This window comes from Chiloscyllium plagiosum, unplaced genomic scaffold (assembly GCF_037043375.1).
Source record: "Chiloscyllium plagiosum isolate Xiang-an unplaced genomic scaffold, Cpla_swu_hap1 HiC_scaffold_34, whole genome shotgun sequence".
Classification (NCBI taxonomy): domain Eukaryota; kingdom Metazoa; phylum Chordata; class Chondrichthyes; order Orectolobiformes; family Hemiscylliidae; genus Chiloscyllium; species Chiloscyllium plagiosum.
In genome coordinates this window covers 9,512,066-9,524,957 of record NW_028270172.1, presented here as the reverse complement: position 1 = coordinate 9,524,957, position 12,892 = coordinate 9,512,066, and the positions used below count along the sequence as shown (strand labels likewise).

Genomic DNA, 12,892 nt, shown 5'->3' with positions numbered 1-12,892 from the left:
CCCCCTTGGCAAGGCAATTTAGCAAAACAGTTTTATTCTCACATGCTGTCTTTCTCCAGTCCAGCTGAAAGAAATCCTGAAAACAAAAACATCCTGCCTCTTTTATTTCTAAGAGGCAAAATCTTCTGTCTAAGTCTTCGCTAGTAGCAGAGAGGGAGAGTGAGGGAGCTCTGTTGATTAACTCCAGCAGCCAGCTAACTCAAAATCAAACTGAAAGCAAAGTCCAATCTCCTTGGTTCTGTGTGGGCCTGACCCTGCCACATTGATGCTTCTTTTGCCTAATTTAAGAAAAACACCCAGGGAGACCTCAAAAACTGTTAACCAATTGCCTGTCTGAAGGAAAAATCTCTGCAACACCTCTCTGCAAGAGAAACAGCACAGAGGACCTCTTCCTTAAAGGTAAATACCATTACAGTCATATCGTATGTGAAAGTTTAAATCATACCGTTTTAACACAATGCAGTTTAAATTTCTAGGCCACAATTAAAGGACAATGTTTTGGGGCTAATTTTTAAATCTGAATTCCCTACTGCTCACCTGTTCTTCTACAGTCATTTTCAATTAGTTTCAGCGTCATTAAATATTTTAAAAGTTAACAATTAAGCTGTTGCATATTACCTATAGTTTTCTTCTGTCATTTGTACATTGAAAGTTACAAAAGTTTGATGTTGCATGGCGACTTTTTATGTAGCTTTTGTAAACAAAAGGATCAATTCTGTATTCCCATCATTGACCTCAAAGAGAGCACACATTGAGAGCTAGTGTCACTAGGAAATCTCTGATGTGTGTGTCCCATGAATGCAGCTCAGTTCTGGGAGCATGAGATGGGTGATATCTTCAGCTCCTTTAAGGAACTTGGCCAATGCAATTGTGTCAAATTTTGCGCATGATACATGGCCTGTTTTCTGAGTTCACCTCAGTTATCTCACTGCTGATTCAGTAATCTGCAGCAACACCGAACAAAGGCAAAATGTAGGAACAAATTACTACAGACGCTGGAATCTGTATTGAAAACAACAAAGGCTGGAGATCACAGCGGGTCAGGCAGCATCCACGGAGAGAGAGCAAACTAACGTTTTGAGTCGAGATGACGCTTCATCAGGGCTGAAGTGAAGTGTGGAGTGTCAGCATTTATGTTATAGTTTGGGGGTGTGGGGGGGGGGGGTGGTGGTGTGGGTAGCAGGTGTAGGGTGTGGAGAAAAGATGTTAGTAGTTACATTAAAACATAAGCAGTTGTGTGAAAGCCATCTCCAGAGGTTTCACTGTTATTTAAATTTGGGACTTTTGTAGATGAGTTCCAAGTAATAAAACAAAAGAAGGATTAACTGCACTTCCCTTCAAATGCCTGCCAACCAGATCCTCAGGTGGTAGAGTCTGAAATAGAAGGTATTTTGTATCTGTATGGTATTTTGATTGGTATCAGAGAGGAGAAATCTACTGGTTGTGCTCCCAATGGGTATGGGCTGCCAGTGTACATAACTGAGAGCTGGCTCCACTTTAACCTGGAGGGACACAGAGGACCGATGTGTGGGATTGATTCTTCATCATTGGGCTGGCCCAATCTGTACCTATCCCCTGACAGCATTTGCAGGCCTACATGTATATAGATCTGAATATCACAGATATTTACAATTCTCAGTCCTGCCTGACAATCTGAGAGAGAACAAAAATTAAAGCAAAACTCATTCCTCCAACAGTTCTGCAGCAACTGGCGATTTGGAAATGAACGTGAAATTGGAAGAGAGAAGCAGGTATGTTACAGAGCACGAGAAAAAACAATGAGAACTCTGTGTATGAAGCTGCAGCTTATTGTTTCTGATATCTGTGACATGGAGCAACAAACTCTAAATTCATTCACTGCTCTGAACTACCTTGTTGCTAAGAATGGCAATAATGTAAATGTAGGTAAGATAGTTATAGAATCATAGAATCCCTACAGTGTGGAAATAGATTATTCAGCCCAACAAGTCCACACCGACCTTTTGAAGGGCATCCCACCCAGACCCTCATATCCCTGGACACTATGGGCAAGTTAGATGGCCAATCCACCTCGCTTGCACATCTTTGGATTGTGGAATGAAACCGGAGCACCTGACAGAAACCGGAGCACCGGAGAGAATGTGCAAATTCCACACAGACAGTCGCTGGAGGTTGGAACCAAACCCTGGTCCCTGGCATGGTGAGACAGCAGTGCTGGCCACTGAACCACCATGCTGCCCTAGATATGAGGGCTCGTCTGGGAATTGAACCCGGGACCTCTCGCACCTCGACATTATACAAGGTGCTAAGCGGGCATCATATCCTTAGATCAACAAGCCATTGCTGGGCCACTATAAAATTCAAATCATGTTGAACAACTATCAACATCATGAGGGTTACTATTGACCAGAAACCGGTTTGGACCAGCTATAGAAATAAAACGGCTAGAAGAACAGCTCAGACTCTAAGGATCCTGCACTGAGTAACTCACTTCCTGACTCCCACACTCTGCCCACCATCTACAAGGCACAACTCAAGAGTGTGATGAAATCCCCACCTATCTGTTTGAATGCAGCTCTCCAAGACAATCTCCAGCACCATCCAGGACAAAACAGCCCCCTTGATTAGCACCATATCCACAACTATCCGTTCGCTCAACCACTGACACTCAGTAGCAGTAATGTGCACGATCCACACTATAGCACTGCAAAAATTCACAAAGGCTCCCTCAACATCACCTTCCAAATTCAATCATTTTCATCCATGAGAAGGGCGGCAGATACATGGGAATGCCGCCATCTGGATGTTCCCCTCCAGGCCACTCAATATCCCGACCTGGAAACATACCACCATTTCCTAAATAATCCTGGGACAAAATACAGCAATTCCCTCCAAAATGGCACTGCAGTTCCACCTAAGCCACATGGACTGCAGCAGCTCAAGAAGACAACCCACCACCACCCTCCCAAGAACAACTAGGAATGGGCACTAATTGCTTGCCAGCTACTGACACCCAAATCACCACCACTTTCTTGAGCACAACTAGGGATGGGCAATAGTGGCCCAGCCAGTTATGTCCATTTCCTGTAAATGACTATAAAAAAAACTGCTACAGTGTGCCAGTGGTAGATGGGAGGATATCTGAATCCAGTGACAAGGTGATGGTCACACCTACTGCTTTATCTAAATGCTGTCTAACGTCTTGTACCTTGAAGCAGTAGTATCTATATCGAAATAAACAGTGAGTATTTCATCCTCCTCCTTTTTTTCATTCCATGGATCCAGACCAGACAGGCATGTAGATGATGACAGGATATGTGATGTATAAAGAGGTATCCAACTTATCTTTCACAGCTGTAGTAATGGTTATGTAGTCACTACGTTTGTTGAAATTGACGCCAATCACATGGCATCAATGTCGATTTCACCAGTTTCCTCATTTCCCCTCTCCCCACCTCATCCCAGATCCAACCCTCCAACTCGGCACTGCACTGCCCTCTTGAATTGTCCTACCTGTCCATCTTCCTTCCCATTTATATACTCTACTCTCCCCTCTGACCTATCACCATCACCCCCACCTGCATATACCTATCACCTTCCCAGCTATCTTCCCTCAGCCCCACACCCACTCTCCTATTTATCTCTCAGCCTCCTTCCCATCCCACTGCCCCCACATTCCTGATGAAGGGCTCATGCCCAAAACAGCATTATTATGTTTTTGCCCATTGTAGTCAATAAACACAGACCCCAGATTAGTGTGCCTGAAATCTTACATAAGCGGAAATAGTGTTGTTAATAAACCTCAAGACGTCTCTCTCTCTCAACAAGAGCCCAGTCTTCGTGGTATCAGTTACAAAAGCTAATATTTTAAGAACACTGAGATCATATTATATACCAAAAACCACATCACTCCTGACAAGCTTCATAGCTGGTGGAAGGACTTGGAATGGTCAAGTGGTGAGTCACTCAAACAAAGTCACATAATACCTCTGCAATATTCTTCTAGGCATGATATTGACATGAGTTTTAGTTTCAGTTTTTGCTTAGAGAAGAAACTCATGTGATTGACAATGAGGGAACTTAACAATGACAAAACTAAAAACAGCAGTTAAAGCACTTTGGCAGAGTTTCCTGTCTTAAAATGGGTTAAAGAAGTTGTTGACTTCAGGAAGGCACGGAGCGATCACTCTCCACTGGACATCGATGGCTCCCTCGTGGAGATTGTGAAGAGCACCCAATTTCTTGGCGTATACCTGGCAGAGAATCTCACCAGCTCCACAGCCAAGAAAGCCCAGCAGCGTCTCTACTTTCTGCGTAGGTTGAGGAAAGCCCACCTCCCGTCCCCCACCCTCACCACATTCTACAGAGGGTTTATTGAGAGTACCCTGAGCTGCTGCATCACTGCCTGGTTCAGGAATTGCACCATCTCAGATCATAAGACCCCACGGATAGTGAGAACAGCTGAGAAGATCATCGGGATCTCTCTTCCCACCATTACAGACATTTACACCACATGCTGTATCCGAAAGGCTAACAGCATTCTGGACAACTCCACACATTCTTCATTGAAATTCTTCTCCCTCCTGCCATTTGGCAGAAGATACCGGAGCTTTTGGTGTCTCACGGCCAGACTGTGCAATAGTTTCTTCCCCTATGCCATTAGGCTCAATTCCATTTTAAATTGTTGCTAAAACAATGTTTTATTAATGATCAGTCATTGTTACATTGTAATTTGTCCACCACTCTCCCTGTTGTCTTGTCAGGAATTACTGTACTGTCTTGCATGTTTACACTTTTCAATGCACTTTATGCTGCCCTGTGTATGACTGTACTCTCGTGTAGTCTGTGTGTTCATATAGCACCTTAGTCCTAGAGGAACACTGTCTCGTTTTTAATCTGCCAGCTGCATATGGTAGAAAGGACAATTAAGGCTGCTGTACTCTACTCTAAGATGTATATGTTCTTATTGGGGGCAATGATTAAACAGCCTGATGGAATATGGTTTCTGTTACACAGATGCATGTTATGTAGATTATAAATTTGATTTCTAATCTGTTGCAGTGTGTAAAATTTAAAATGGACCATCAATTGGGAAAGAGAATGACAGGCTATGATCATTTCCTGAAGTGGTAAATGAAGGAGGCTTGAAAATAAGAATATTCATATTTGGATCTAAAGAGAACTCACATAGCAATCAATTAGAATTAATGGTGAGCATTGTATGTCATTCTAATAAAGACAATGTGATATTTCAAGTAATTCTTAGAAAAATTAGGATGAGTTGTAAAGTAATGCTCCAAAGTCAAAAATGATGATTTTACAAACCAAAACAAAATGTTTACATCTGGGCTAGTGCGTGAGTTTAGCAAAGTAAAGGTTGGAAAATACCAGACTGGTGAACACCCAAGAGTGCTCCAGCCTTCACAATCCACTATTCTCTGTTAATGGATTAGATGCACAAACAAAGTATTGTCCCAAGATTATTCTTAACACTTGTACCTTAATAATTTTCTTCTTAATAATACACCGAGTAATACACTATTCATTTCAGGATCTCTCATTCAAACCCAAGAAGCCATGGAAAACTGCAGCTCTTAAGATTATAATTGATTTAAAAACATTAATAACCAATTAATTAATGTAAGCTGAAGTTAGTTTGCACAGAATGCTGTATTGTGATGTAGTAATAACACAAATAAGGAAAGTATCTAAAAAAAGACAGAGGCTGATTTCCAGCAGGCATTATTATTATTCACAGGATGCAGCATCACAAATATTTGGCTCATGGGGATAACTCAAAGAGCTGAACATAACTTGCCAAGCATGGTTGCAAAACAAAGTAACTAATATGTTCAGGACAAGTTGCTTCCAGAAAAAGTAAGGAAGAACTTATCTACCACCATCAAATTATCACAGTTAGTTCCAGGACAAATCAATAGTGGTGGCACATGTATATTAAATTTATGAGCCTTTTATAAATCATAAAGAACAAAGAGAACAAAGAAAATTTACAGCTCAGGAACAGGCCCTTCGGCCCTCCAAGCCTGAGCCGATCCAAATGTACTGTCTAAACCTGTCAGTCAATTCCTAAGCATTTGTATCCCTCTGCTCCCCACCTACTCATGCATCTGTCCAGACACATCTTAAATCAATCTAACGTGCCTGCCTCTACCACCTCTGCTGGCAAAACATTCCAAATGCCCACGACCCTCTGTGTGAAGTACTTGCCGCATGTATCCCCCTTAAACTTTCTACCTCTCGCCTTGAAAGCATGACCTCTTGTTATCATCAGCATATTGAACGGTTTTAAGAAATACTCCAACAGTATTAGAATTAAACCTACTTTAGTTGTAGCAAATCAACAACATCACATAGTATGATACACATGGGAAAGACAATGCTGACATGTGTAAAGAGAAAATGAATCATTAAATTGCTCTTAGGATTCCTTCACCACACATGGCCTTTGTATCATACACACTGTTAGAGATAGAATTAGTGCCTCGTGTATCTTATGAGAAGTAAACATTAAGTAAAGGTTTGATTTGATCAGGAAGGATGCTGAACTTAAATTAATTGCTTTATTTCTAAGGTATACTTGAAGAAGTAGGAAGAATGTGAAATATAAGGACATTTCAGAATTGTGGTGAGTGTGGAAGCTACCAGACTAATTAGGGGTGGCACAGTAGCTCAGTGGTTAGCACTGCTACCTAACAGCATCAGGACCAGGGTTTGATTCCAGCCTTGGGTAACTGTCAATGTGGAGTTTGCATGTTCTCCCCTGTGTCATTGCTCCGGTTTCCTCCCATAATCCAAAGATGTGTAGGTTAGGTGCATTAGTTCGGGTAAATATAGGATAATTGATTAGGGGAATGGGTCTGGGTGGGTTACCCTTTGGAGGGTTGGTGTGGACTTGTTGGGCTGAAGGGCCTATTTCCACACTATAGGAATTCTAATTTGAATTAGGGAGGAGTACAAAAGCTGACCATTTTGTTTGTATACTAAGCTGTGAACTAGGCATCTTAAGGAAAAGTTCTATCATGTATTTGGAACAATGGTGTGTGTGTGTACTATAAGAGCAATTGTAGGAGAAAGGAGATCTGAGAGAGTGATAGGTGGGGGTGGGGTGGGGGTGTTAGGGGTGCACTCCATGGCAGCCATTTCTGTCTCTGAGCTCATGACCCCAAAAGTTCAGCTCATGGGATCGAGGCCCCCACTTTGAGAAGCCTTGTCCTAGATTCTCTGCAGAAAACAAGCACTGCTTGAGAAGCATTGCTCTGACAAGGAAACTTAGCTCACAATCGCTACGTTGTTTGTTTCCACTCATTTTAGGGCACTTTTGCCATTTTTGTCTGCTGACATTTTTGTTGTTCAGCTGCTTTGACAAAAGCAAACTTACTGTCAGTCTTTGTTTAAAAAACATACACTCCTATCTATTGGCTCCGTATATTTTTCAGAATAGTGCATGGATATCCATCTGGTTTTGTAGGTTGTGGAGAAGTCTTTGCAAAATGAGTCTTTTTGTCCTGGTGCCTGTGTTTCATTACAAGCCCAATGCCATGTCTTTGGAAATACTTTACTAGAAATACATACTATGGCTTGCTGCTTCTCAAACTTGCCCTATTATTGAAAACATATAATTAAATGAGCAACAAAATTAACAAACATGGCTTCTTTCCTATGCCAAATAACCATTTGCATCTGATTTCTTTTCACCATCTTCCTCCCCTCTGTCAAGCTCTAAGTGTGATACCTTATTAACTAGACTGCTTCTCTCCTTTACAGTACTATAACTTGCAGCAGGCTACCACAAATTTTCTAACGAATCCAGAAGCATACTGTAAAACGTCCTCTGACCTACTGAAGCATTCAGTTCTCACCCTAATATGTTCACTGTATGTTTTTTCCACCTCAGAATATTGTAATCCTTTATCACGTGTTCACCTCAGGCAGACAGTTTTTATTGGTATTGCCAGTCTCCTGGGAAATGGAAGCTGTATCCTAATAGGTATTGTACAGGAGCTAGCTTGACATGAGAATACCAGTTCCTCTTTTACTATGGCACGATGCATTGAGAGATAATGTAAGAAGTTCATCAAATTCTCTTGCACTCTGAAAGGTGAGTAGTTCAACACTCTTAACTATTATATTCAAGATAAAATTAATGACCAGATTGATTGGCAAGAGAGATATAATATTGCTCGGTAGTACAAAATTTAATATTGGAAAAAAAGAGTTGAATCTTTTCTTTTTACATTGATCTAGACTGAAACACAACAAAATCAACTTTAGAGAGGAGAGGAAAGAACAATTTATACAACATGTGAAGAGGTGCAAATTGGTTGGCTCATAGTTGGCATGGAGATGCAGCAAGATCTGTTGATGATTCATCTTAGTGAGCTGTTACACCTTCAGACCAAGCAGGTAATACACTTGCATGTGCTGAAGCTACATACACTGAAACCAGGTTCAGCCTCAAGACGATTCCCTGACTAATCAGAAACAACATGCCTTAGTCTACATTTGAAATGTAAACTAAGTATGACAGTTAACTGTTAATTACCATTTATTAGTGCATCATCCATGGCAACACATTCACCAATCAAAGTGCACTTGCTAATCAATCAGCGTTCTCCTCTCACGCAATATGCTGATTTTTTTTCTCAAATTGGTTTTCTAGCAAATTGTCCTGATGAGTGCAAAACAAAAAGCTTTAGCAAACTTCTTTTTTCAGTAATACTCGAAAATACTATGTAAGAATCTTTCAATTTATTGCCTCAGTGAAGGTTCAACTGAAGACATTATCCTGGCACTTTGCTCTTGTCACATAAAAGGAGCCATGAAGTACTTTTGAAGTGTAGTCACAGCTGTAATTTAGAAAATACAACAGCAAGTTCCCATAAAGAGCAATATGATAACGATCAATTTGTTTTTAGCAATCTGGTTGAGGGATCATTATTAGCTAGGATAAGGATAACTTCACAAATTTTGTCATGAGATATTTTACATTCTCCTGTGAGAGCAGATGGAACCCTTTAACATTTAATCTAAAAGACAGCACTCCACCAGTTTGGCACGCCTTCAGTAATGCACAAGAATCCTACCTTCAGTTTTGCACCTAAGTCTCCAGATACTGGCTTGTTTCAATTTTCATAGCCTTTGCAGTGAATTGTATAATCCCAGTTGCTTAGTCTGAGTTGTAAATTGTGAATCATATCACACTGTAGTGGTTTAAATGTTCTGCTTATTTATGTACTTAAATATCTTTTTACTTTTGAGACAAATTATACAATATAACCTTAGCTGCCAGTCCAAGCTAACTCAGGTCTTCCAAACACAGGGGTGTAGTTTTGGCAGCCTAGTAGTAATTTTGCAAAGAAAGAAAACATATAGAAGTATGGAAATGGACTATCTGTGCTGTTAGTCTTACAATCTTAATTATGCGGAGGTGCTGGTGTTGGACTGGGGTGGACAAAGTTAAAAACCACACAACACCAGGTTATAGTCCAACAGGTTAAAGTTCCACCTGATGAAGGAACAGCACTGCGAAAGCTTGTACTTACAAATAAACCTGTTGGACTATAAACTAATGTTGTTTTGTGATTTTTTTAAACTTACAATCTTAAAATATATCTGTCAAGAGTGTGGCAGAGAGCATCAGTGATTGGCATTATGGTGCAGATATGCCTGGATTTATGGGCTTCCAAGTTTCCACTGGGTTTCTTTTGGCCACAACCAATGCCCAGCCTGACATAGTCCTCTGCATTAGCAAGAGCTGGACACTGGGGGCAAATTCTTAGGTAAGAAAATTCTTTCATTTTTGTCTAGGTTATGCCAAGTGGTCTTCAATCATGCTTGTTGGCTTTCAACACAGAAAAACTTGATAAAGGTCTGGGCTTGAGTCCTGCCTGGGTGGGCTGAGGTGGGAATCATCAAGGCTGAAGATAGCTACACCTACTGCTTTGTTTCTGAGAGGTGGTTGAGGAGCATTTCAGTGTCAGCAGTGTGTACCATCTAGAAGATGCATTGCAGCCATTCATCAAGGCTTCTTGAACAGCATATTCCCAACCCACAACTGCTATTGTTTGAAAAAAGGACAAGGACAGCAGGTCCATGCAAACACCTACACTTGCAAGTTCCTGGACAAACCACACTCCATTCTAACCTGAAACTACATCATCATTCCTTCACTGTCACTGGGACAAAATCTTGGACCTTCCTTCCTAAAAGCACTGTGGGTACCCCTACACCTCAAGGACTGGCAGAGGTTTTCACGAAGGCACGTCACCACTGTCTCTGAGAACAATTAGGGATGGCCAATAAATGCTGCCCTCGATGGTGATGCCTACAATGATGTACATGTGAAATAAAAAGCCTGCTGCAAGGCTCACACATGACTGCCCAGTCTTTATTTCTCATCCCTTCCTCCATGTCCCCCCACCTTTAGAAGACCAACACCCAGCTATTGTGGCACTTCAGATGACTGAGATTTAGGTATTTACCTCGGACGTTGGAAATTGTTGGAAGTAGAGTTGCTAACAGATTTTTGGTCTCTCCATCTGATCTAATCTGAGAATGCTGGCCAGCTCCAAATCCCTGAACATCCTGTTCATGTAGTCCACAATCCACAATTCTTTTTAGAACTGGAACCAGATCCACATGGTTGATTCATGGATTAAAACAGATTAAAAACCAAAGACCAACAGTGATTGAATACTTAAAATGGATTATTTCTCCGAAACACACATACACACAGGTACACATACAAAGCCACACATACAAATACACACACAAACAGATACAAATTCAGACACACACAACACATGCAGAGATAAACACACACATACACACACACACACATACACACACAGAATTTTGCCTCACGCATAGTTTAAGCTCTCCCTAGCCTAATAGCGCCATGCTCCTGTATTTTCTTTGGACTGCTTGACTAGTCTTTCATTTATTTGCTCTTGGCTGCTGCTGAACGTTGCTAAGCAGACCCTTCAGGAAGCAGCCTTTTCCCAAAAATTACTTTCACACAAATACACAAGAACTCCCAAAGGATCAGCAGGTCACGTTGAAAGAGCTGGAAGGTCACATTCAAACAGCTTTTTTCACACTGCTAATGTAATCTGCAAGTTCCTCCAGCGAGATTCCCAGTAGAGAAAGATAATACAGTCTTCTTCTGTTGTGGGTAAAATATGAAATTCTACCTTTCACGAGAAAACTGAGCCAATAAGTAATATTCAACATCTGTGTTTTAACAATTATGCTGCTCACTGGTTCTGAATGGGCAACACAGGCATTTCCTGGTATTTCCCAATGCTGAACAAATGACTGAAGCTGTACAAAAATCTTTCACCATAAAATGGGGATTAGAATTGCATTCACACCCAGTTCCAAGCACATTAGCATTTCAATTTGGTTAGCTTGTTTCACTTAATATATCAAATGTTTTCTTTTTTGTCTTACTTTCAATTCTTCCAGCATGTTTCTGTCCACATTGGCTCTCAGCACCCTTTCATATTTCTCCACTGATTCCTTAAAGTGGTGTCATCACTTTTCAGTTTCTAGAACAGAACAGTCTTAAAACATCCCTGATGAAGGGCTTATGCCCGAAGCGTCGACTCTCCTGCCCCTCGGATGCTGCCTGACCAGCTGTGCTTTTCCAGCACCACACTCTTCAACTCTGATCTCCCATCTGCAGTCCTCACTTTCTCCTAGTCTAAAAACATCCTCTGCTTTACTTTCCAGATTCCTTTCTCTGCTGAAACTACCAACTCCTAATGGAATACAATTCCACGTGAACAAAAGCCCTTCAATGTCTTAGCCCAAAAGTCTGTTTTCTGCATGCAAATAAATTTGAACAATTTAGCTTAGATTTATTGGCCCCCGTTCCATAGTTTGGTTGTTAAATCTGCAGTGGTAACTGGAAATTGCATCACATGTCCATAATGTTGTGAGTGAATCTGATTGACATGTTTTGAGGCAGGCCCTCAAAGAAACTGAAAAGGCAAAAGGAAACTGGGAAAGGAAACTGGCCCTTCTAGTGTATAAGGAAGCAAAAACAAAACCTGAGATTTGAAAACTTAACTGTACGGATGGACTGAAGCTGTTTGAGGCGTGAAGGCATGCAGGGGCATTGGAGCCCAGCTGTACCATCGATTAATCCAATGGTGCAGTACAGGCAGGCTAAATAAGTCAGAGGCAGGATGCAGAAACTGTGAATATGCTTATGCAGCTGTTTCTATTACAGGAAGATAATACTGGTGAATGTACACCATCCAGTTGAGAAGGTTCTGCATACATACATATGGATTAGGAAAAGGTACAGGCCTCTCAGCACCTCAAGCCAGCCGTGCCATTCAAAATGATTATAGCTGATCCGATTACTCCACATTTCTGTCTTTCACCCCCTATCTTATCAAGAATCTACTGACCTCTGTCTTAACAATATTTGAAGGTTCTGTCTCACTACCTTTTGGAGGAAGAAAGTCCCAAAGATTCATCACTCTCTGTGAAAATAGATCGCTCCCTAATTCTGTCTCAAATGGATGAGCCTTATTTGAAACAGTGATCCCTGGTTTTAGATTCTCCAATAAGAGAATCCTTTCCACATTCATCCTGCCAAGACCCCTCAGGATCTTATACATTTCAATCAAGTCCCTCTTATTTTTCTAAACTCCAGTGGATGCAAGCCTAGTCTTTCCCCATAAGACAATCCAACCATTCCAGGTAGAAGTGTAGTAAACCTCCTCTGAACTGCTACCAATGCATTCACATCCCTATCTAAATAAAGCAACTAATACTGTATATATTATTCAAGATGTGGTTTCACCAATACCCTGTAAAACTGAAGTATAACACACAAAACTTTGACAGGGCTGGACAGACTGGATGCAGGAATGATGTT

At 41.1% G+C, this 12,892-nt stretch overlaps 1 long non-coding RNA gene across 1 annotated transcript; it reads left to right on the top strand.

Annotated features, from left to right (window-relative positions):
- Window positions 1–296: 296 nt before the first annotated feature.
- On the top strand, window positions 297–6,650 carry LOC122564550 (uncharacterized). Its single transcript, XR_015752775.1, has 4 exons — window positions 297–399; window positions 1,698–1,751; window positions 5,041–5,189; window positions 6,572–6,650. It is a non-coding gene; the product is annotated as an uncharacterized LOC122564550 (long non-coding RNA).
- The last annotated feature ends 6,242 nt before the right edge of the window (window positions 6,651–12,892 follow it).